At 42.3% G+C, this 25,410-nt stretch overlaps 1 long non-coding RNA gene across 1 annotated transcript in view; it reads right to left on the bottom strand.

Annotated features, from left to right (window-relative positions):
• LOC117796338 overlaps positions 1-25,202 on the bottom strand; it is a 31,322-nt gene extending 6,120 nt beyond the window's left edge. Inside the window, exons 1-2 of the long non-coding RNA XR_004620744.1 lie at positions 25,105-25,202; positions 22,738-23,006 (exon numbers count right to left, since the gene is read on the bottom strand). This is a non-coding gene — a long non-coding RNA (uncharacterized LOC117796338). The remainder of the gene's footprint in view (positions 1-22,737; positions 23,007-25,104) is intronic.
• Positions 25,203-25,410: the final 208 nt, after the last annotated feature.

Genomic DNA, 25,410 nt, shown 5'->3' on the forward strand with positions numbered 1-25,410 from the left:
CGGAGGACTTCGCATGGAACACTGCGACCATGCCGAGGGGAGCCGGAGGGGGGTGGCGTTGATTCCCACTGTTAGGGGCAGGGCTAAGGCGGCATTGGTCACCACTCCCATGGGGGCTGTGAGAGGGCGTTGAACAACACTGCCATGCAGGGTGACTGGAGAGTTCTCAGTGCAAACGTCACGGCCTTTTTATAAGGCTTTCCTAATCCCACGCCAGCTGCGTCTCCTGCTATGTGCTTCCTTCGAATATTGTACTTTTCCTCCGTGGCACGTTAGACACATAATGAAATACTTGATTTTTTTGTTGAATGACTGTCTTCTTCCCTAGATTATAAACTTTCCTGAAGACTGGGACTGCTTCATTCATCACGGCATCCGCCTCGTCAAGAATTGTGCCTGATATACAGCTGGTGCTTATCAAATACCGGTTCACTGACTAGTGCTGACCTTTTGGTCATTTATTCTGGCTTAATCTTTTATCTGCCCAACAGACAAGAGATTTCTACATGGGTTGTTACATTCAATGACCTGCAAAGCTCCATGTAGTTATAAGAGATTCTGATTTTAAATTTTCATTCCCAATAAACACGCACTCATGCACCCATAGAAAACAAACACATATACACAAAATGCCACCACCATAAATGCACACAGGTGTCCCAGAAAAAAATTCTCCCAGATGCCCCCAAGAGCCATCCCCTTACCACCTGCACGGCCACAGACATGCATCCAAAGACACACACAAAACAGCCATAGACACCCTGAGACCTGCACGTACCTCTAAAGACACCCCCCTCCACTACTGACATGTGCTCAGACAAACACACACACACACACACACACACACACACACACACATGTTAAGAGCATTTAACACCTGTCAGTTTGGTGACATTTATTCTATGCCTTTCTGCTTCATCCAATAAAAGAGAAAAGCATAAATCTAAAATTAAAATAACACTCTCACCTCTATTATCTATTCTGTTTTTGGAGCTGCTTTCCTTAAATCAGTGTCCTCTGTGGGAAGATGTACACGGGGCACAGAGGGGAACAAATGTCTCTCCCAAAGTCTTCCATTATTCTATCATTTACATTGCAAATGTCATCAAAAATGCAAATATATGTGACACATCTAATTGTTTCTAGGTCTTATGCTACAATAAACATTGGCTTGGTTAAATCATATTTCCAGGAATAAAAGAGATGAAGGTTTTGTTGTTGCTGTCCTCTATATTTAGAGGTGCTTAGAGAAGACTACAATAAAATTGTTTTTAAAAGTTATCCATCCAAACTAATATATTTAGCACTCAAGGCATACAATATTTTGGATTAAAAAATATTATAGAAAGTGTCACAAGTCAGTTGGCAATGTATGAGGCTTATCCACGGATATTTAGCCTGCTGGGAAAGGAAGAAATAGGGAGATATAAAGTACAATAATAATAAGCAAGTCACTCTAGGGTACCCTCCAGGGCACCCGGGGGTATATAATCGACTCTGCTGTTCTCTTTCCACCGGAAGTTTACAGACATGGCTGCCCCACCTCAGAGTAGAAATGACTGTTCCCACCACTTCCTGCATAGCCCCTGATGCCCAGGCCACAGACAGAAGACTATTCAGGAGAGCGTGGGCAATCGGTTTCCGATGCTGAGTAGGCCAGTCTTGGCAACGTGAGAAGAACACGCAGCCAGTTGTGCCAGGTCGTTTGCCCCAGACATACCCTCTTTCTTTTTTTCCAATGAGTCTCCTCCGTGTGCATCGTAAAATTGCTAGGATGTAGGCCAGAGCCAGCCTGAATAGGACGTAAAGTGAATCAGACTGTTGTTCTTTTCATCATCGCTGCAAATTAACACACACATCAGCCATTGTTTATGGATGGGGACCAGGCTACAATGAGCACCAAGGGCAGCATTCAAGTAGGTGGCATGTGGAAGACAAGCGGCCACCCTGCCCTTTTGCTGGGGAGAGTCTAACGGTATGAAAGACTCAGTGCTTCATCTGAACATCAGTTTCTGAAGCCACTTTCTCCCCACCTTCTGTGTTTCTCCATTATTGTCCAGCAACCTCGTTTGGAACTGTGCTTTCCAGTGGGCCTGGGAAAATACATATTTAGAGCAGTGGTAAGGCCAAGGGGATGTTATCCACACACACACAAGGGAAAAACAGCTCTGCATTGACAGAGCTTTCATGAGAATCTGATGAAAGCTATAGACGCTCTCTCCAGAAAAAAAAAATGCATATATCATCACAGAAGCATAATTTTGCATTAAATTTCAGAGTATTTTTTTAAAATTCTCAGTCAACCCTTCCATAGGTTCCAGAACATAAGTCCCCGGACCAATAGTCAAGCCTACTGCCACACCCTGTGGAAAGAGCATGGACCTGTCAGTCAGACAAACCCCATGAAATTAACCAAGTCAATTCACTTCACTTAACATTCATTCATCCCTTCATTCTGTAAATAAAGACAATCATAACCACATAGAGCTATTATTAGTTCTGTGGGAACATATCTTTCTCACCACTACATCCCTGCTACTTTACAACTCACATGGGACACATAGGAGACTCAATGCATGATCCTGAATTACTGAATATGTATAAACCCCCAAGTACAGTGCCTGATACCAGTTATGTACCCAATATTATTTTCCATTTCTTTATTGCAGCAGCAGTAAATAAATCCTGATTTCCAGTTGCCCTGTGACTATAAGCCTCATCCCTCTCCTTGGTCAGCCATTCAAGGGCACATTTCCCAAGTGGTGAACAGCAGCATCTAGAAAGAAGATGTCAGGATCCTTAAATGACATCACTGTCAGTCATACGGGGATATTTTTTTTTAACATATAATGTATTATTTATTCAGGGCTACAGGTCTGTGATTCCTCAGTCTTACACAATACACAGCGCTCACCACAACACGCACCCTCCCCAATGTCCACTGCAGCTTTGTAATGGAGCTTGAAGTCGGAATTGTGATCCCACCAGCTTGGTTTTCTTTTTCAACGTTCCTCTGGCTATTTGGGGTCTTTTCTGGTTCCGTACAAATTTTCGGATTATTTGTTCCATTTCTGTGAAAAAAAAGTTGATGGTATTTTGATAGGGATTGCATTGAATATGTACATTGCTCTAAGTAGCATAGACATTTTCACAATATTTGTTCTTCCAATCCATGAGCACGGAAGATTTTTCCATTTCTTTGTGACTTCCTCAACTTCTTTCATGAGTGTTCTATAGTTTTCTGAATACGGATACCAGGATATTTTAAAAATACTTTCACATATATTTTCATCTTCCATTTATCCCATTGTCTTGTGAATTCCCGTCACTGAATGAATGATATATATCCACTTGAGGGTCATCATTTTAAGACTTTTTTTTTTATTTATTTGACAGAGATAGAGACAGCCAGCGAGAGAGGGAACACAAGCAGGGGGAGTGGGAGAGGAAGAAGCAGGCTCATAGCAGGGGAGCCTGATGTGGGGCTCGATCCCATAATGCTGAGATCATGCCCTGAGCCGAAGGCAGACGCCTAACCGCTGTGCCACCCAGGCGCCCCGAGGGTCATCATTTTAAAGCTGGCTTCCGTTTTGAATCAGTAGGCTGGAAACAGACTTGAGAATCAAATTTATATAGAGAGAGGAATCCTAATTTTATTAAGCTTTAATTAACAAACAGAGACAGACATGAGCGACCTGACAGTAGAGTATTACATAAGGGAGGTGCCTTCCAGAAAAAGAATGAAGAGGAGAGCTTGTCCCATCTTGTCGGTGGAAAGGGAAACAGGAGGCAGAGAGTGGAAGTGGCCTGGGAGAGACACGACTACAGGCTGATGTCTGGGAGGGCAGTGACACCCGGGAGATTGGGGGGAAAGCTGAATCCGTGCAGACAAGGGGTTTTGTCCTGTTCTCAGGGACTGGCCAGCTGCAGCACGGGTGGACAGACAGTGAGACTGAGTGGGAGAGTGAAGTGAGTTGCCCTGGACTCTTCCGTGGCCTGGCAACAAAAAAATAACAACAATAAGGCTTATTTTGTGCCAAACTGTGTTCTAATTTCTTTACATATTAAGTCATTTAATTTTCACAGAAAGCTATGAGGGAGTTATTATGATCTTTGTTTTACATATGGGAACACTTTAGGCATAGAGAGGTTAAATAACTTGCCACATCCTATTACCTCATTTTCTACTAGCTAATACTTACCAAGCACGTACCCTGTGCTTACCAAGCACAATTCTAAGTGCTTTTCATGAGTAACTCCTGGAACCTTCATAAGGCTCCTATCCAGAAGGTAGGTTATTATTAACAACCCCATTTGACAGGGGAGAAAATGGAGTACGTAGCTTTTCTTAGGTCACTAAGCTGGTAAATGGCAGAGTTGGACATCAAATCTAAGCAGGTTGGCTCCAACGTCCATGCTGTTAATGAAAGGTTCTCTAATTTCTCTGATAAGGGATATAGAACTTAGTTGAAAATCTGGCTGGGTATTGAGCAACAGAGACATAGTGACCCTGTGGGCGCAGGATACAGACTGGGCCTCTGAAGTTAAGACCCAGTAGGAGTCAGAGCCAGACCTTAGAGAGTACGCAGAGCCAGAGTGGAATAAAGTGGGTCCAACTTGACAAGGGAGATGACCAAGCTCCCTGGGAGTCTTAACTATTCAGGAGAAAGGACACTGAGTCACATCAGCCCCTAACTTCAGTGTGGACAACAACAGGGTGGGGACGGAACTCCCACACCTCAGCGGACAGCCACCAGGACACCCCCAACTACCACCATCGGAGAGACCAGCCCAAGGACCAGCATGAGGTTTGGAGGGTCCATGCCCTTTAACCCAATTCTACGAGGCCACATAAGCTACCCAGGTGCCATTCTAATGAAGGGCCAGGGGAAAGCAAATCTGAAAGTCTGAGCATTCACAGCCTCCAGATTGAGTTCAAAACAAGACCACTTACACTAAAAAAAAAACTGAGAAAGTTTAAAATAAAGCTATTTTTACCTGCAACACACTGGGATGAGAAGCTCATAAGGAAGGTTAGATCAGTTATTGAAAATAAAGAAACTATATTTTCTTTGAACATTTGAGTGTTGTGTGAATGCATGTGAGCTTACAACTCCAAAGGGCTCTAAGATCCTGTCTAATGAAACACCTGCAGTATATTTATTAACAATTAGGATGAGGAAATGGACAACATACTGATCAAATTTGTGGTTGATGCAAAGCCAAGAGTTACAGGGCATACATGAGGTGACAGAACTAGGACCTGAAAAGCTCGTCTCCGGCTGACCTGGTGAGCCACATGTGGCCAGAACGGATTTAATCTGGATAAACTTAAACGAAGGCACAAAGAACCAATTGTACAAAAACAGTGGCTGCATAAGGGTGTCCAAATATTCAAACATTCACTCTGTAGAAGACGGATTAGATTATGAGGTCCAAGGGAAGAAGAGCAAGAGCCATGTCTTGAGTTCTCACTATGCGTCAGGCGTATAAACCATCTCACGGACTCCTAGGAAGGGGGTAGTGGTGTTTCTACTCTACCACATCAGGAAATTGGGGTTTAGCACCCACGGTCTCATAGCCAACTCTTCAAAGTCACGTTGTCTGACATCAAAGCCCAGATTCTCTGCACGAAACTGCCTCGCCAACATACAGCCATCAACGTAAGTAGGATTCTAACAGTCAGAACTTTCCTCTGGAAACAAAGCATGACCAACGCCAGGGTGGGACAGCGGATATCAGATGCCATAAGCAAAACTACTTATTCTGAGGCTTCATGACTCGTCTCTGGAAATTTCCAGGAGCCGTGGTCTCTGTTTCAGGTGGCTTTTGCTGCAAACACACCTACGAATCTGTAGTTCACAACAGCAAACCTTTATTTCTCACCCAGAGGTCTGAGGGCCAGTAAGGTTCTGTCGGCCTCACCTCACCTCTCATCCTGGGATTCAAGTGCAGGGAGCAGCCGCTAGCTGGGTGTGTTGTTCACGCAAGGGCAGAAGCCCCAAAGCACGTGGATAGCCTCTGTTTCCTCGTATTTGCTCACACTCGGCTCTGTGTCCACTCAGTAGCTGCACTGGAATGGCAACAGATTTTAGTCATTCTCCTGGTAGAGAAAAAAATCAGTTCTTATGAATTTGCCATTGTCCTGTGGATGGGACTACTCCACCGAGGTTTTGTTTCCTTTAACTTTTTGCCTGTTCATTTTGTTTTGCTTTTGTTTTACCTGCGAAAGAAACTATCAGAGGAAATGGCAGTCTCAGGACAATCTGAAACAAAGGGGTGAATGAAACGGGATGTAAAGGAAATGTTCCAAATCTCCCCATAACGTCCATGCTACGATGAATGGGTGTAGATGGTTATGCGATTGCATCTTTCACTGTGGATGCTTATTATTTATGTCTTTAAACTTTGGATACATTTCTCACATAGAAGCCCCAGGGCACATTTACAAGCACTGTTGGGGGGAAAAAAAAAAAAGATTGAGAAAGCTGTGTGATCTATTTATTCCAGGAGAGATTTACTTCATTTTTTATTTGTTTGTTTGTTTATTTATTTATTTATTTATTTATTTGATTTATACAGCTGGGTCCAGCGCAAGCCCCTGGGCACGTTCACATCAATTAAAACCACAGATAGAAGCAGAATGCTGAACACAAACAAAATCAACAATTAATGGACTATCCCCAACTGTAAAGCACTTCGGCAGAAACTTCAAATCATTCCGCCCCGCAAGTCCCCTTGGGCAGAAGGCTGGGTTAACAGATGGTTAAACAATGTTAAGAGAAGAGAATAGAACATGAGTACTGTACGTAGGGGCTGGAAGAAAGACAATGAGCGAAATTCACTGAGGAATCTGTCAGTCGAGCTATCGGTTGAATTTGTGAACCTGGAGCTGGAGGTAGCAGTGATCTGGCAAAGGTAAGCAGACAGCGCAGTCCTAACGACAGAGGGAGAAGAGGTAAGAGTCAGATGTTAACTAAAATGATGTACCCAGTAACACTCCACCCTCTGGATTTGTTGGGACTCCAGCCGATAAGAGCGATCTGCTCTGGTTAGTATTCCATCATCGGCACTAAGCCACAAGTTAACGTCCCTGAGTCACATGCTACTTCAGCTGAGCACCCAGGGAGCTGCCATGTACTGCGGTGACATCTTTAGGTGGGGATCAGAACAAGGCAGGCGATTTTCATCTTGGTGTTCCACATTAGTAAACATTTGTAATAGGAGATTAAGAAAAACCTACAACTTTTGTTATTGTTGTTGAGGTATAACATAGATATAGTAAATAGAAAAATCTTAGGTAATAGGGCAATAAATTTCACTTATACATTACATAATCATCACCAAGGTGAACGTATGAAACACTTCCCGCATCACCAAAGTCTCCCTCATGCCCTTTCACCGTCAATATTCCACCCCCAGAGAGAATCACCACTCTGATTTGTTACCGTAAGTTGGTCTTGCCTGTTCTCAAACTTCAGATAGATGATATACAGCACATATTCTTTTCTATCTGGCTTTTTTCGCTCGATACTGTATCTGTGTCACTTATTCCTGGTGTTGCACGCAGCAATAGTGCATTTTCTGATTGCTATGTAGGATTATAGTGTATGAATATACTGCAGTTTGTCCATTCAATCGTTGATGGACTTGGGGTTGTTTTTTGTTTTGATGGTGGTGAGGATGGTGATCTGAGGCTGATAGAGCTGCCCCGAACAGTGGAGTATACGAGAGCACATGGCCTATATAACCCAGTAGAGTCTTCGGGCATTTAACAAAGCCTGGAATTATTGAGTCATGACATGGTTGTAGCTTTAGTCTCAAAATATATTGCCAGGCAATTTTCCTAAGTGGTTGTACTAATTTAGATTCCCATTAAAAAATGAATGTTCCAGTTACACCACATCCTTGTCAACACCTGGTATCATCAGTCTGTTTAACTGTACCGATCATGGCATATAGTGGCATCTCACAGTAGTTTTGATTTGCATTTTCCAGATGGTTTTCCACAAGGTTTTAGAGCCCTGTTGACCTTTCTGATATTCTCATTTGTGAAGTGCCTATTTAATTTTTTTTTGTCCAACCCTTTGTTGGGTTGTCTGTCCCGTTTTCAAACTGATTTTGTAGGAATTTGTAAAGTATCATGGATATGATTTCTAGCTGAATGTATGTATTGCCAATTTCTTCTCTTTGTGGCTTGCATTCTCACTTTCTTAGTGATGTTTTTGATTAAAAGAAGTCTTAAATTTTATTGAAGTTCAATGCATGAATCTTTTGTTTTTATGGCTAGTGAGTTTTTGCATCCTCTTTAAGAAATGAGAGCCTATTCCAAGGTCATGAGCTTCTCCTGTGTTTTCTTCTAGGAACTTTATTGCTTTATCTTTCACATTTAGGTCTATTCATCTCACATAGATTATTTTTCCATACTGATATCCCATATCACCTTTTACCGATATGTCCATCCTTCCTCCACCAAACTGCAATGGCCTCTTGGTTGGAGAGCAGGTGACCATATGTTGTGTGGGTATGTTTGCGCATTCTCTATTCCATTTTATTGGTCTGTTTGCCCACCTTTGCACAGATACCATACCCCAAGTCTTGCTACCTATTGGTGTAACTTTAACTCTCACTAATTTTAGTATCTTTATAGGATTATCTTTCTCCTTTCAGTGATTTTGTTGGTTTTTCTTTTTTGTCTCTGGTTCTGATTCTTGTCTGACTCTACCTCTAAAGCTCAACTACTTCTCTTCTATGACTATTTCTCTCTCCCTGTTACGTAAGGGGGTCTTCAATGCCACACAGCGCACAGATAATATATGGGTTTTTTTGGAAAACACTTAGAAGCAGATAGGTAGCAGAGTGCCCACAGTCCCCTGAATCCATGTCTAGTCCATAAATGTGTTTGTATGAAAACAACAAGGTTTCAGTGAAACAGAGCCTGCCTCAGCCAGCAGGCTGGACTTGCTCCCAGGAGCACAGCAAGATAGAACAAGCTTTGGCCCACACCGTGGTACATGTTTACAGGTCAGCCTAGGAAGAGCTAAAGAATGCCTAGCTTCTCTAAGTAAGATCTTTAAGAAAGGTAGGGAAGGATCTCCAGGCTCAGAAACATTACCAAGAAGTGCATGGACCGAGGGTCAAGGTCTTTATTCTGAGGTCCCTGGGAACAGCTTTGCCTGGCAGGACTACCAACAACCAAATGTCTTTTCTCTGATTAAGTTGAGGCAGCTCTCTGCTAAGCTACCTAACAAGGAAGAAAATTTGCCTCCAGAACCATCTAGATTTGTCTGTCATTGCTCCCCACTCCCAATATTCTTTATTATTATTATTAATATTAATATTATTAAATTATGTTAGGTAGCAACATTTCTTGAATGCCTACTATGCAGATGACACTCCATCAAGCCTTCCAGATATAAAGCTTCACAATATGGTCACTATCAGGAAGGAGTCCACATTCTCAACAAGCATGAAATAGAGGGATCTAAGTGTGAGGAGAAGCAGGTGCCACCAGGCCTCTCCCCTCTTTCAAAGTAGAGCTCGAAACTCCATTATTCAAAGGTTTCAGATGTACTTATGGCTTGTGCATTTGTAAACTAATGGGAGTGAGTAGTTTTTGAAATTACTTGTTGCATTATATTTGTGTCTGCTAATTTTAAAAGCAGAGGTATTTATCATTGCAAAATTTAGAAACACTTTAAATATCCAGTAGGAAGGGAATAGTTAAATAAATTAGAGTAAATTAACAAGATGGAATACTAATGTGGCATTAAAAGTGATCATTAAAAAGACCAAGTAGCAAAATGGAAAATGTTCCAAATTGCCTGTATGCAAAAATACATATAATATTTATGGACAAAACATGATGAAAATGCAAAACATGTCACAGTGATAAAATTTTAGCAAAACACAATTGTTTTCTCCTAAAATTTCCTTTAATATTATTACTTTTATAATAAATTGAAATTTGGAGAAAAAATAGAAGCTAGTCTTTCTTATTTCTTTCTCTTCTCCCAGATATATTTCCACTGTGTATTGAAAATAAGCATTTTCTTTTTACTTGTGTGCATATGTGATCGTGAACATCACTTCTGCTCTGCTGAAAATAGCTCCTATCAAAATGGACACCAGAGCAGTCCAGCTCAGAGCAAGTAGCAAAGGAATTCACCCTGGACTCTTGGACTTGGGCATTGAAAATTCTCTTTGGTTTTGTGCTTTCCATTCCTAAGAGTACAATAGGTCATTCCACCATTTCTTTTGAACAACAACAGAGGCAAATGTCAAAAGCACATCTGCTGCCCTGTGTGAGGGCCTCCTAGGCACCCGAGAACTCTGGCCTCTCCTGCTCCTGAAACCGGGAGCGTGGTTCTCTGGTTGTGCTATGGGAGGAGAGGGCTGGGGAGCTGGTGCCCTCCCGGTGTTCCTCTCACAGGGAGGGAATGTCACTAGGGTAACCATTGTGGCCCCTTTCTGCACCTCTCACTCCTCTCCAAGGGCAAGCAAGGGGCAGGACCTGAGCGGGCATCATCCTGCCCTCGCTTCCCTTTCAGTGCCCCTCCTTGCTGTGCATTTATGGTAGCAGGCTCCATCTCTGCGGGCTCCGTCTTGCCCAGCCCTGTGCAGTTAGGGGAATAAATGGGTCTAAATCTATAGTTCAGGATAAGGCAGCACAGCCCATGTTTATATGTCACATTTTCAACATCAGTTTCATCAGTAACAACAATGGTATTTCAGTTTCCAATCTCTTATTCTTTTGTCTTATTTTGGGATATGCTCAGAATTCATGCAGGCAAGAAAGATGCTATTTATTGGGCCCCCTGAGCCAGCTGCCAGTTTCTCTGGAAGCTGCCTTTGAGAGAGAGACTAGTGTCCAAGAAGTTTATTAGGGAATGCTGTTGGAATATCACCTGTGACAGAGGAGAAGGAAGCCAGATTGGGCAGAAGGGGAAACAAGGCAGTCACCCAACTAAATGAGGAGCTCCGGCCCTCAGGTGGTTCCTTCAGAGTTAAACTTAGTTGGGATGAGGGGGCTGGGCCTTTATACCCCTGCTTCCCACCATAGACCAATCGTGGGATGCTAAGGAGGGGGGTGACCTCAAGTGAGACTGCACTCTTCAGCCAAGGACACTGCACAGAGAGGGCTGACCCCTGAGGCCTTCTGTGAGCAGATTTCCCAGAAGCTGGGAGAGAGTCAGTCCTCCGGTGCGGAATGAGGATCTGGATTTAGCAGTCTGCTAAAGAACCCAGTTTCAATGGGTGGTAGGTTCTTTCAACTAGCCTAACACGCAGCAAATAGTTTTCAAGGTCATGTGGTATCCGTGTTTGTATATTAATTAAATTCTTTCTGAATAAGCATATATACACATGAAAACACATACAGCTTATCTCAATATGAGAGAGCCCTTACACTGTTAGAATGAGTTGGTAGAAATTAAACTCTAAGGAAGTCCTCACACTGCCTCTCTGGTTGTGCAGCACACGCCGTCCTTCATTTGTTGCACGAGCTTTAATGGAGTGACTATCAAGAACCACGTAAGAAGGTTCCTGGGTGCATAAACTGTTCTGCCTACACCGAGGCTTCAATTCTCAGCTTAAACGTTCGTTCCTAAAAGAGGCCTTCTCAAAGCTCCAAGTCACATGGCCCCTCTGACAGACGTTCCCCTATGCAATATACTTCTTCACACGAACGTAATTGTTTGATTCTTTTAAAATCATCCGTGCCTTTGACAGTCATTGCTCTTGGAGACCACATCTGCCTTATTTGCCACTCCGTTCCCAGTACCTTAGAGTGGTCGGCACACAGTAGGTGATCAATAAAACCCATTGAATCAGTGACTGAATAAACAAATGGAAGAAATGTGTCCAACGTCGCGGCAGATCCAAATGGGAGAGGGTGCTGCCTGAGGGACTCAGAAAGGCTTCACAAAGGGAGAGACATCTGGACAGGCTCCTGGCAGCAGTCTCAGAGTCTGCCCGGCAGAGCAGGGTGCAGGGTATTTGGGGGGAGGAAAAGCGCTCAAGGATGCACAATTACATCAAGGTCTGGTAGGTTTAGTGATCAGTTGTTAATTCGGTGTGGCCAGAGCATAGGGTGACGAGGCTGCAGAGAGTAGATCAGGTTAGGGTCATGAGCTGCATGAATTAAACATTTCAGAGGAGAAAACTGGGAGTCAAAGGAATGAGGTCACAGGCAGAGTCAGAGCCAGGGGAGCAAAAGACACAAACGCGTGAAAAGCGCACCGTGCCTCCACGGACGCCGCAGCCCTCGTTTCACGCGAGGCGAGCCTCCGACTACATTAGGCACCCCGTCAGAGCAAGGGGCAGAATGACAATCTTGGAAAAAATGACAGGGAGCAGCCTGGCTCAGAGGCCCAGCCACAGATGCCCTAGAGGCCACGCACCTCTTCTTTCTGAGGCAGGAATCCAGCCATCATCTCCAGGAAGATTCCTCAGGCCAATGTCACAGAAAACAATCTCTTCTCTTTGGTGGAACCTGAATTATTTTCTAAATAAACATGAGCAGGTTCAGGGGGTGCTGAGCAAGAGGTTTGGAGGCAGCCAGGTAACACAAGGACTTGACACAATCCAACCTCTGCACAGAGCAGATTCAGCAGAAAACAAGAGGCTGGCCGGCCACGAAGTGCCTGGAAGAATTCTCTGCAGCAGGACTCAAAGAAAAATCAAACAGGCTTTGGCTCGCCATGAACCAGGGGCAGCAGCCCCGAATCTGAAGGGCGGTCACAAGCTCCGTTAGCCCCACACACAACATACACCGGGGAAGGCAGAGGAAGGAGAAGGAGAGAAACAGGAACACCCGAGGAAAGTGCCGAGCTTCATCCGTTTGCTAGCCAGATGCTTGACCATGGATATGGAAAGCTGAATCTTATTTTTCAAAAGCATTTGGCTAAGTGACTGCCAAATTATAAGCCATGACATTTAGGGTAAATTGTGGTTGAATATTTTAAAAATATTTTTAATTTGTGATTATAATTAGATGTCTAGACATGTGGTAGAGATTCCAGGGAGATTAACTCCAGTGATCAGAATCGAGTCAAAACAAAACAAAACAAAACAAAGTTTAGCAAAGCTGTGGTCCTTGATCATCATCTTCCAAATATAATTTTAAGAAATGCATTGTCACTGCCATTTTTAGAAACTCCAGTCAATTCCTAGCTCCAAGCTTCTTGGGGGCTCTCATAGATCCGGCTCCCTTTCTCCTCTTTGCTTACGTGCCTAGCTTTCTTTAGAATAATGTTTGTACTTAATTTTTTAAACATACATTTATTTGAGCCTCCATCCTAATCACTGTTTGAACACACAGAGTCTGGCTCAATACTTCATTTTTGGAATCATAAACAGTGAAATGACCTGGGGTGGTACAGGTTTTCAGAGATTTTAGAAGAACTGCCTTTAAAAAAATAAATCAAAACTTGTCGCATATTTATAATACAGAAAGGAGAGGAAACTCTTCCATAGAAAGCAGGACTTGCCAAGGCGGGGAATGGGAGCTAACAGGAGCGCTGCTCACCCAGGGGCCCTTCCACTCCAGCAAAGCTTATGGATCCCTTAAAATTCTCAGGCCATAATTTGGAAGCCCACATGCGGTAGGGAGAGGCCTAGAGTAAGAATTACAAAAATTGGATTGTAGTCATGGTGTGTCACTGAGCAACTGAACTAAACCACTCAGCCATGCTGGGCTCAGTCTTCCTCAAGTGAAATCACAGGATTAGAATAAATAATTCAGAAGCCTCCATCTAACTAAACAAACCTTAGTATCCTGAGAACCAAAGTTTCATTTATTTGCATAAATTATGCCTCTTTTATTAAAAGCTGTTACAAGAAAATTTGGGCTTCTCGGAAATTTTCTGTTCTCTGATTAATAAAGTCTTCCTTTTTTTTATACTCTGAGATCTTTTGAAACGGCATAGTTTTTATCCACAATGGCCAAGGTATGGAAAGAACCCAAGCAGCAGTCGACAGAAGAACGGATAAGAGAATGTGAGATATAGACATATATTTATATGTGTGTGTGTGTGTGTGTGTGTGTGTAAACATACATAATGAAATATTACCTGTCATTTCTTCTTTTTTATTACCTGTCATTTATGACAACATGGATGAATCTGGAGGGCATTTTGCTAAGTGAAATAAGCCAGACCAAGAAAGACAAATACCGCATGGTATCACTTGTATGTGGAATCTAAAACAACAAAAGTTGAACGCATAGGAAGAGTAGCAAAGTACTTGCCGGAGGTCTGGATGGTGGGGGCATCAGGGAGAAGCTGGTATAAACTTTCAATAAGACGAATAAGGTCTGAGGGTCTAACGTGGTGACTACAGTTGATAGTATTGTGTTGCATAATTGAAATTTGCTAAGAGAATGGAACTTAAATGTTCTCATTGAAAAAAGAAGGGAAAAGGTAAATACGTGAGGTGACCGATGTGTTAATTAACCTGATGGGGGAACCTCTTGCACAATGTATACGTGTATCAAATCATCACACTGTCCACTTTAAATAGCTTACAGTTTTATTTGCCAATTACACCTCAATAAAGCTGAGGGAAGAAATAGAAAGTGATAGTTAGATCCCTGTTCTTGAATGTTTTCTAGTTCTTTTAAAATTCCTTCCCTTTCAAAATTCTGCTGTGGAATGAGGCCTGTGTGTTCTCTTCTTCCTTAAAGATGCCAGTCTCCTGAGATCGAGGGAACACATCCGCCAAGGCCAACCCTCCTCGCTCGTGGTTGTCGCTTTAGGATGACACACCATGGACACTTTCCCCCCTCCGTTTCAATCACTTCCACTTCATCAACCAATTCCCCCTTGTGGTTCAGAATTAGGTCCAGACTAACAGTTTCCCCATTCCCTTTCTCCAGGAGAAGAAATTATCAGAAATTGTGGGCTCCTTTAGACATGTGGGCAGCGAAGCCAAAACCCATAATCTCCTGGGGCTTAAAGCATCTCACTGACCACCCCTTATCAGTTGAATGGGAACGAAAATTGGCCAATTTCTAACTTCTGAATTCTCATCAGGACAAACCCATTAAAAACATTAGCATATAGAGTGGGGTTTGCAGGAGTCGCTCAGCTGCGATCCCTGGCCCTCAAGGATGTACTGATGGGGCTGTCAGTCAATGGTCCAGACAGGCCTGTCTTCACTTGGCATCTCCCATGCAACCTCTGGATTCCCAGCACATTCTTTCTCTTAAATACAGGTGAATGGGAACAAGTAAATCTGTGACGTTTATGAGAGATCCACAGGGACAGAATATGGTAATGACTCCCAGATTTTTCATCACGTCTTATTTCCCATCAGCTCTTCAAAGTTTCGAATGGAGTCTCCAGTTGGATGTCCCACGTCACCTCAAATACACCATATGCAGAATCAGTATTACCTTCCTACCAAAATAGTTTGCTTTCCCAAACTCCCATTTATATTGTTCCTGTTCTCCAGCCTCCGGGGCTGGGGTCACCCAAGACCTTTCTGTCCTCCACAACCTCTTAGTTAAAGCTCATTTATTTTGGTAATATGATTGGTAATATTTATGATTATTATCAGTAAAAATGAATTTGTTATTGGGAATAATGTATTACTGGCAATAGGTCATGGAAAAATTCACCCACTTTAAATGATTCTTTTTTTTTTTTTTTTCAGTTTAAAATTGTGCAGGGGCGCCTGGGTGGCACAGCGGTTAAGCCTCTGCCTTCGGCTCAGGGCGTGATCCTGGCGTTATGGGATTGAGCCCCACATCAGGCTCCTTCCACTAGGAGCCTGCTTCTTCCTCTCCCACTCCCCCTGCTTGTGTTCCCTCTCTCGCTGGCTGTCTCTATCTCTGTCGAATAAATAAATAAAAAATCTTTTAAAAAAATTGTGCAAAGCCAAGTGAATGCTAGGAAAGTTTTGAGGGTCTGCTATACATTTTGACTGCTTATGTAACTTCTCATGAGTTCTAACACAATCTGAGGGTTAAAGAATTGTGATTATGGAGGTTATGATAAAATGGATTCTCAGAGAAACATTTTTGAATGTTCATTTGTGAATTGGTTTTTCCTTTTATGCCAAATGCATTGAGTTTGTTTAAATATAATATTTAATATATTATATATAAATCAATATTTATTATATAATAAATAAAATACTTTTTATTTTTATTTTGAATAAAATGTAGCCAGTATAAATGCCAAAGAAAAGTAGACATTATGGCAGTTTTGACCTTAGTTTTCTTAGAAATTACTAGTAGTAATTATTTTCTCCAAATTTATCTTCATAATCTTGTGTGCAAAGCCACAGGGTTTGCCTGGTGTCTGGTCTGCTTGGGGGCTGATGAAAGAGCGGAGGGGCTGGGATCCCAGCTAAGCTTTTGGGTGCTCAAGTAAGTCTGTGAGAACCTCTCCCTCTAGCTTTCCGACAGAATGCTGAATTATTCTCAGTCTCACAGTGTGAGAGATATACAAAATAACAAAGATAACAAATGAACCCAGGAGCAACAGGTAAAGATGACGACCACAAAGAAAGAAACCCCATCATGGACCCAGGCGGTTTCCTAGCTGCTTGGCATCACCGGGCGAAGCTTTTGGAAGTGCAAAGCCCCCTTTGGTTTCTAAAATCCCGAAGTCAGATGCAGAGCCATGCACTCCATTGGAAGCAATGCAGATTTACCAGAGTAAACAGAGGTGCCCAGGGCTGAGTAAAATGCGGACTTCCTTTTTTGACAAAGATAGGAAAGAGAACACGGAGGCCATTTGCAGTAGCAGAGACCTGATGGAATCCGAATTGCCAGGCTCAAACTAAGATTAGCACTAGGAAAATCACTTTCCAGGTTCAAAGGGAGGTGTCTGTAGGAATTGCCACACACAGCCAGACCCCACACTGCTGGGCAGATTGTGTTTTGATTTCAGAGCTGTGCCTCTGCACCCAATAGACATTTTGTGCCAGATGAGATCTTTAAGAAAAATCTTCATTTATATGGGCCTTAGTTGGGTTTTTTTTTTTATTGTTTTCGTTTTGTTTGCTTTTTTTGTTTGTTTTTATGTTTTTTGTTGCTGTTGTTCTCCATATGGCAAATTATTTGGTGTTTTTTCTGGGGAGTGTGGAGAGGATTTATTTTGGGGCTTGGTGCTTTCCTCAGTCACTGGGGCTATTAGGGGGCAGGATACAAAAACTGCAGTATCTATTCTTCAAAACCATGGCAATGATCTCATTTCTGATGATCTATGGCATTTTTTTGCCAGCAGTGATTGCATTCCTCCGAGATAGCAAGCCACTCCATTAGAAGAATTGAATAATTTGTTTGTGCATTAAATCTGTTTTTATGAGACTAAGGGTCAATATGGACATCAAGGCAGGTAAAGCTGCGTGGGAATAACTTGAGAAAATTTATGATCCAACCAGAAGAAGCCGGACTTTAGATGGAGAAGATCAGTTCTTTGGTTCTATCATACGGGCTCTTTGTTTTGTTTTCTTAGGTTGATTTTGTTCGTTGGGAGTTTTTGTCCCAGGTGAGAGTGGTGCTAGATGGTATTGGTGCTCTGCCAGATTCCCTTTATGGAGTAGGTCCACCAGTCCCAGGCTGCAGTGGTTACTGTGCACAGTGATTCACAAAGCCCCACCTCCCAACTTCGAGAATTGTCCTTAGCAGACAAGAGCCCTTTCTCCAAGGAAATTACATTCATATAACGCTTCTTGGCCCAGCCCCCCCGGAGGCAGCCCACAATGACTCACTTTGAGCAAGGGGGTGGGAAAGGCTTGTCTGACCCCTTGCTGGACAATGCCTGTGGAGTGATTAATGCTGCAGAACTCCCTCCTTCCAGTAGATCAAGTGGCCAAGGCTGGCCTTGCTCTTTCCCGGTCTCTATTCTCACCCTCTTGCAGGTTTTTTTTCTGAAGCGCACACTCAATAAATCAAGGACACAGGAACTATGTCACAGGCTCTGCTCCTAGAAAACCAAAGTAAGACAGGTGCGGGTTTTTTTTTTTTCTTTCTTGCCATAGATTAAATAATCTCTACAATATAGGCAAATCATTTCATGATGATGAGAAACGTAAATCAGATTATTAACTATTTAAGGACTTACTGCTTTATGTCCTGTGGGAAATCACTAGAAGAGGCAGTTTCAGGCCACAGGGGAATGACATTTACTTGGAGAAATATGACAAGGTATAAACAAATCGAATGGTAAAATGAAATCGGTAAAGATGACACCAGCTTCGTCAAGATGGCACATGACTAATCACCAAATGTATTGTGAAGATAGTTGCTACAGAAATTGGTACCACCCAAAGTCAGATGAATGTCATTCCATTTTTCTTCCTGTGCGGATGGGCACAAGTTGCTTGATTTTTCTGGGCCTCAGTTTTATCAGCAAAAGGAAGGTGAATGACTCGATAATCTCAAAGGTCCTTCTCCGTGTTGAACTGTGTTGACCGGGTAAGTGTGCTGCCTGGGGTGGAGGGAGCTCCCGGGAGGAAGTGCGTGACGTCAGAGATGGACAGAGTACATTACAGTTAGAGTGACAACAGGTACCAAGGAGCCGAAGTAGGAAAGCAAGTCCGCTTGGATGGTTGGCATTAGAGCTTTGTGGTAGAGCATCTCGGGGGGTGGTACTGCCAATGGGAGCTAAATGGTAAAAGTATTTATTGCCAAGATTAAGAAACATAGACCCTATGCTATAAAATGCAATGTAATCTCATTGGCAGGGCCAGGCTGGTACCCAGCCTACCTTTTTTACAACCCCCCGGTACTTGCATATACTGTGTGCAGGCATCATGTACTATCTGCAGTTTCTGGAAAATACCAGGGTCTCTAATGCTCCGAGGCCTTTGCATATCCATCCATTTGCCAGGAACGTAGTCCCCTCATTCCCCCCCTTATTAATCCATCTCATTTCTTAAGACTCGATATAACTACCATGTGCTGTATGAACCCTGCCCTCCACCATGCCCACCAGGCAGAGCTGGCTACTGCCTTCTCAGTGCTTCCTTGCACTTTGTCTGTATCTATAACACCACTTACCACACTGCATTGTGATGATCAATTCACACACTTTTTTTTCTTTTTTTGAGAGCGAGAGCACCAACTTCAGCGTGGGGGTGAGCAGAGGGAGAGGGAGAGAGAGCAATTCCCATACTTTTTCACTCATTAGGAATCCACATGCTCCTTGAGGACAAAAGCTGGGTCCTCTTCATTTTATCCAATCTACCACCCCACACATATATCGCATATTTCTCCCCATCCCACACGTACAACAGCTCCAGTGCAGTCCCTGACAAGCAGCAGGGAGCTCAGTAAATCCTGTCTGAATGAGCGAATCTGGACCACATCATATCTTGCATGGGCCCTGGGCTCTTTTGCCTTCTTGGGCCACCTTTTTTTTTTAATTTGATTTTATAATCATGTTGGTATAAAGATGAATATATTATCTATTAAAACATTTCCTTTTTCCTAAAAGTTCATTTTTTTTTCTTCTGACTTTAAAACGTTTTTGTGGGGGCGCCTGGGTGGCGCAGTCATTAGGCATCTGCCTTAGGCTCAGGGCGTGATCCCGGCATTCTGGGATCGAGCCCCACATCAGGCTCTTCCGCTATGGNGTTTTTGTGGGGGCGCCTGGGTGGCGCAGTCATTAGGCATCTGCCTTCGGCTCAGGGCGTGATCCCGGCATTCTGGGATCGAGCCCCACATCAGGCTCTTCCGCTATGAGCCTGCTTCTTCCTCTCCCACTCCCCCTGCTTGTGTTCCCTCTCTTGCTGGCTGCCTCTGTCAAATAAATAAATAAAAATCTTAAAAAAAAATTTTTGTGTGTGTGCTCCTGACAATACGGAGGCTCCCTCACGCTCTGCTACAGGTCCTAATAGAGAAGCCAAGCCTGCAGTGAATGGCCAAATGTACTAATCAATGAAACTCACCTTACAAATATTTATCTTTACTTACATAAGTCGATTGAGATTTATTTCATCTATTCTGAGTAAGCTATAAAAGGTTTCATTATATACTCCTTTGGCTTCTTTTTCTTTTTCTTTTTTATTTTTTTGCCACAGTAGTTATTTTTTCATCATAAGTAACATCATGGGAAATTTAATACAAATGCTCATGTGAAACATGACTCGTCTGTTTTGAAGAGCAATTTAAAATGACTGGTCAAAATTATCACGAAGAGGGCACCCTGCCATTCTTTGAATAGAACAAGAGACATGTATTAAAAATCAAAAGGGAAAAATTAATTTTATAGTATAACATAAGGAATGATGATTTCAAACAGCACTGTATATTATTAGTTCAGAACGACTATCTACAAACCGTCAAGAAAATTAGATTTCAGATGGTAGATGAGGTTTGTCTCGCTGAAAAAAGAGTTTTAATAAATATTAAGCACAGAAGTATTTGGGGATGATGAAGATTCGGTAATTAAGCATTGAACATGCAGTGATCCATCTGACACCAAAGAATTAAAGACACAAAAAATTGGTTAGCTGAATGCAACTGCCAAGAGGGTTGAACTCACTATTTTTGTGCTTTCAAGAATGATAATTTGTCTAGCAGCAAATCTTTCTTCCCCATTTGTGAGTTGTTAGAAATACTGCATGTTAGGATGAAATAGGATTTTTGAGACACGATTCTTAAGAATGAGGCAGGTCTTTAGCGATCTGTTTCCCACTCTGTGTAGAAATAACTTCGGCATCCCTAGAAAATGTTAGTGATGGCTACAATATTCTCAGAGATGGGAAACCCACTACCCCACAAAGCAGCGTGTTCTGCTGCTATACAAGTTTAATTTTTTAAAAAATACCCTGTTCATGTGGAGTAGAAACTATACTCCTCTCCCCACCAAAAAGTATACAAAAATTAACCATTCACTTTTGTGATACTTTGAGGGAATTGCGGCTAGAACAGGACTGATTCAGTTTCCACTAAGACAATTTCTTTTTAATCTTTTAATCTAACCGTTTTTGATTGGCACCTTTCAGGTTGGGTAGAATCATGGAGGGTTTTCAATCAGAGAAATCTAAGTTTGAATCCTGGCTCACTTACTAGCACTTGTCTGAATGACCTTAAGGAAATGGCTTAAACTCTGGAAGTCTCATTTTTCTATCTCCAAAACCTTGAGGATTGAAAGGATTAGAGATAATGTATGTAAAACACCTAGCATGGTTTTTGCTACAAAGTCAATGCTTGAAATATACCAGCTACGGTGAGTTTGTCTCTTTGACCATTTGACATGTGAACGGTTGGGGGTTTGATAATGACGAGCACTTATTATTACGGAGCACTTTGAAATGAGTCATGATGTTTATCATAACTTTAAAAATGTCCCAAACTGCTTTTCTGATTTTACGGCTGCTTTTTATTTTCTTCTTTATCCCTCCTTGCTGTCACATAATTCTGTCCCAGTACCAGGCTTTCTCACTCCCATTTCTTGGTCTCCTCACTCAGTTTGCTCTGGTCTTAGAAACAAACAAATGAGCAAAACCAAACTTGTTAGCACTGTGTTTAAAATAAATGCCCATGGGTGCTGCATAGAAAATCTGGAAAACTCTTAAAGTAAGTATTACCATTTCAGAGCCTAGGGTTTAGTGCTTGTGTCTTTGGCAGATATTTTAGCCAATGCTGAGAACATTTTGCCTATCTTCAGGCTCAGGACTGTCTTTCAGAAGTTGCAATTGTCAGATAGCTGACCTTTAGATAAGTGCAGAGGAGAGAGGGGCAAGTGGGTGAATAGGTGATAGATAGATGGAGAGATGGATAGATAGACAACTGTCTTATGACATATGAACTAAAATTTTCAGGTTGTTGAAATGAAAGATGGTTTAGTCAATCTACATCCCCAACGTGATGGAATCATAGCTCTATTTTTCATCTGTAAAATGGCGCAAAAAAACATTTAATCTGACTTTTTTTCATAACCGAACTATAAGACAACATAGAACAAATAGAAAAGAAATGAAAAACAGACATGAAAGTGCCCTATAAACACAACTTGTCGATGCTATTATGTATTTTGTACCTATCTTTTAAAAGGTGGATGACGAACTATTTGCATTTTTATCTAGTAGAGTAAATATTAAATATGTTGGCTTTCAGTTATATGGCTCCTTCCTTTCTTGAGATCCCACTGCTATGCTTTCTTCCAACACCTTTTTAATCTAAGCAGAGTTCCGTGCACAGATCCCATTTGAGAGCCCTGATGCGAAATTGTGTTGTGATTTATTGATGTGGTACTCAAAGTGTTTTTTAACAATGCCATGCCTGACTTTGTTTTTTCTTAGATTCATTTCTTTATTTGAGAGACAAGGAGTGAGGGGGAGAGGGGCAGAGGGAGAGAGAAAATCTCAAGCAGACTCTGCACTGAGCACGCCTGAGATCTTACAACCCTGAGGTCTTGACCTGAGCCAAAGCCAAGAGTCGGACGTTTAACTGACCGTGCCACCCGGGTGCCCCCATGCCTGACTCTTTTACTAGTGAGTAAAAATAAAATATCTTTGCTTATTTTTTCTTCTATTAAGTCTAATAATAATTTGCCCAATGATTCTACTAAGTAAAAAGAAAACTAATATAAAATCCTCCTTTGATTAGATTTCCTCTTCTTTTTTTTAATGGTATATATATGCGATACCTGAGTGCAAAGACCCTAGTAAAGAAATAAAACATAGACTTCCAATAGACTTCCATTGTGAAACTATTCCAGTTGGATGAAGTGCAAATAGAAAAACACGCAAGTGTTCCAAGTTGGGGGTAGTACTTACCGATTGCTGTGTGGCAAAGTAACCCCAAACCTAGCAGCTTCTGTCAGCCACCGTTTTGGATCGCAGAGTCCTTGAGGGTGGAGAACCCGGGTGTGGCATGAGTGCCCCCGGCTCGGGCCGCAGTCCTGCCAACATTCAACTGGCAATGGCCAAGCTGCTTCCCATCCTACTGGTGCAGCCGCCGGCGGGGTGAAGAAGACTGGCTCCCACATCAGCTCACTGGTGTGGGCGTCTCCACAGGCTGCCTGGGTGTCCTCCCAACAGGGTAACTGGTGATGTCAGAAAGAGACAGAGAACGGAGAGACGGAGAGGAGAGTGAGGAGGAGAGACACCCCAGGGTGTAGTCAAGACGAAAGCCACAGTCTTTTCGTACTTCCACCTCAGAGGTCCCATCCCACCCCTTTCTCCATGTTATGCTCATTAGGAGGGAATCACTGCGTTCTGCCCGCTTTCGAAAGAGGCAGGAATTACACAGGGCTGAGCACGTGGGGATCCCTGAGGGAAGTTTTCGAGGCTGCCTGGTGCAGTGGGATAAACTGGGCTTACAATTACTCGATTTTTCTTTACCCTGATAGTTTGGATATAACGTAACTTTTTTTTTTATTTAAAAAAATTGTTTAGCTTGGCTAGTTACAGTTCAACAGAATTGTGGACGAGGTGCCTATTGTATTTGCTACAGAAATATCCTGGCTAAGCTAATACCAGAAACAATCAAGCATACTCAGTCTTCTGTTGTATATAACCCTCGTGGCACGTATCAAGTTCCAGTGGAATTATCCGTGTGCCTGTCTCCCTCTGTGTGAGGGAGCACGGCCCTGAGAGCTCCCTCAGGGCGGCGACGGACAAGGGAGCTAACATTCGCTGACTGAACTCCTATGCTCCAGGCAGACCCTTGCTGGACGTGTTTACATAAATTATTTTTAATCTTCATCCAAACCTGCTAAGAAAGCCCTCTTACCCACAATTTATGGATGAAGAAACTAAGGTTATGTAACTAGCCCACGGCCAGGCAGGTAAAAAAAGGCAATGGAATTGGAATTAAAACCAAGGTTGCAGGGGTCCAAAGCCCACACCATGTCCACTGATAAACCATACTGTGCCCACGTCATTGCGCCAACGGCTTAATTTTCCCCAGGAAATATTTAATGAAAGAGTAACATATTTTAGAAATTCGAAAAAGAAGATCAGAGACACCACTACTTCTAAAAGCCTTGTAAGCAAACAATAAATCAAAAATAAATAAATCAATAATAATAAATATGACATGGCCTGAATTATAGTCCCTCCTAATTCATGTTCTAACCTCCAGTACTTCAAAATGTGACTGTATTTGGAGATAGGGCCTTTAAAGAGGTAATTAAGTCAAAATGAGATCGTTAGGACTGGTCCAAATCCAGTTTAACTGGTTTTCTCTGTAAGAAGACAGAACTTGGACATGCAAAGAGACACAAAGAAAGCAAATACACAAGGACCACAGGAGCACCCAGAGAAAAGACAGCTGCCTGCAAGCTAAAGAGAGAGGCCTCGGTAGAAATTCAACCTGCCCACGCCTCAGTCTGGGACCTCTAGCTTCCAGAACGGTGAGAAAATAAATGTCTGTTGTTTAAGCTACCCAGTCTACTCTACAGTGCTTTGTTATGTTATACTAGCAAACTAATATTTTTTTTATTTTAATGTTTTTTTATTATATTATGTTAGTCACCATACTGTACATCCCTGGTTTCTGATGTAAAGTTCAATGCTTCATTAGTTGGTTATAACACCCAGTGCACCATGCAATACGTGCCCTCCTTATTACCCATCACCGGTCTATCCCATTCCCCCACCCCACCCCCCTCAGAGTCCATAGTCTCTCATGCTTCATTCCCCCTTCTGATTACCCCCCCTTTCTTTATCCCTTTCTTCCCCTACCGATCTTCCTAGCTCTTATGTTCCATAGATGAGAGAAATCATGATAATCGTCTTTCTCAGCTTGACTTATTTCACTTAGCATTATCTGCTCCAGTGCCGTCCATGTTGCAGCAAATGTTGAGAACTCATTCTTTCTGATAGCTGAGTTATATTCCATTGTATATATGGACCACAACTTCTTAATCCAGTTAGCAAACCAATATTTTACACACACACATACACACACGCACACATATATATATACCCCTATACATATACACACATTCATAAGTACATGAAAATATACGAACATATAAAAATATAACATACAAAAGCATATATATATATAACATAAATGTATATGTATATGTCTGAAACCCTTAAAATAAAATTTTATATTAAATACTAAATAATATTCTCCATATTGGGATTTGTGTTACATTAGCTAACTAGGTATATTATGCTAGATTCCTTTACCTGTCATTTTCCAAGAACTCCTGAGGCTCTCTGGTGGGTGGCAGAGAAGCAGTTAGGGTGTGAGCAAAGAGAATTAGACAAACTGGCTTGAAGTTTTGGCTCTGTCATTTATTTTCAGCTCTATGACCTTTGGCAATATGCTTAGGCTTTCTAAGCCTGTACTTCCTTATTTTTCCACTTCAGCTTACGTTTCTTGAGTATCTACTACAGGCCAGACTGAGCACCGATCACTTTTGCATAAATCATCTGAATTTATAAAATGTAGTAACAATGCCACCTAGCAGAGCTGCTGTGACGATCAAGCGG

The sequence above is a fragment of the Ailuropoda melanoleuca genome, chromosome 2 (assembly GCF_002007445.2).
Source record: "Ailuropoda melanoleuca isolate Jingjing chromosome 2, ASM200744v2, whole genome shotgun sequence".
Taxonomy (NCBI): Eukaryota; Metazoa; Chordata; class Mammalia; order Carnivora; family Ursidae; genus Ailuropoda; species Ailuropoda melanoleuca.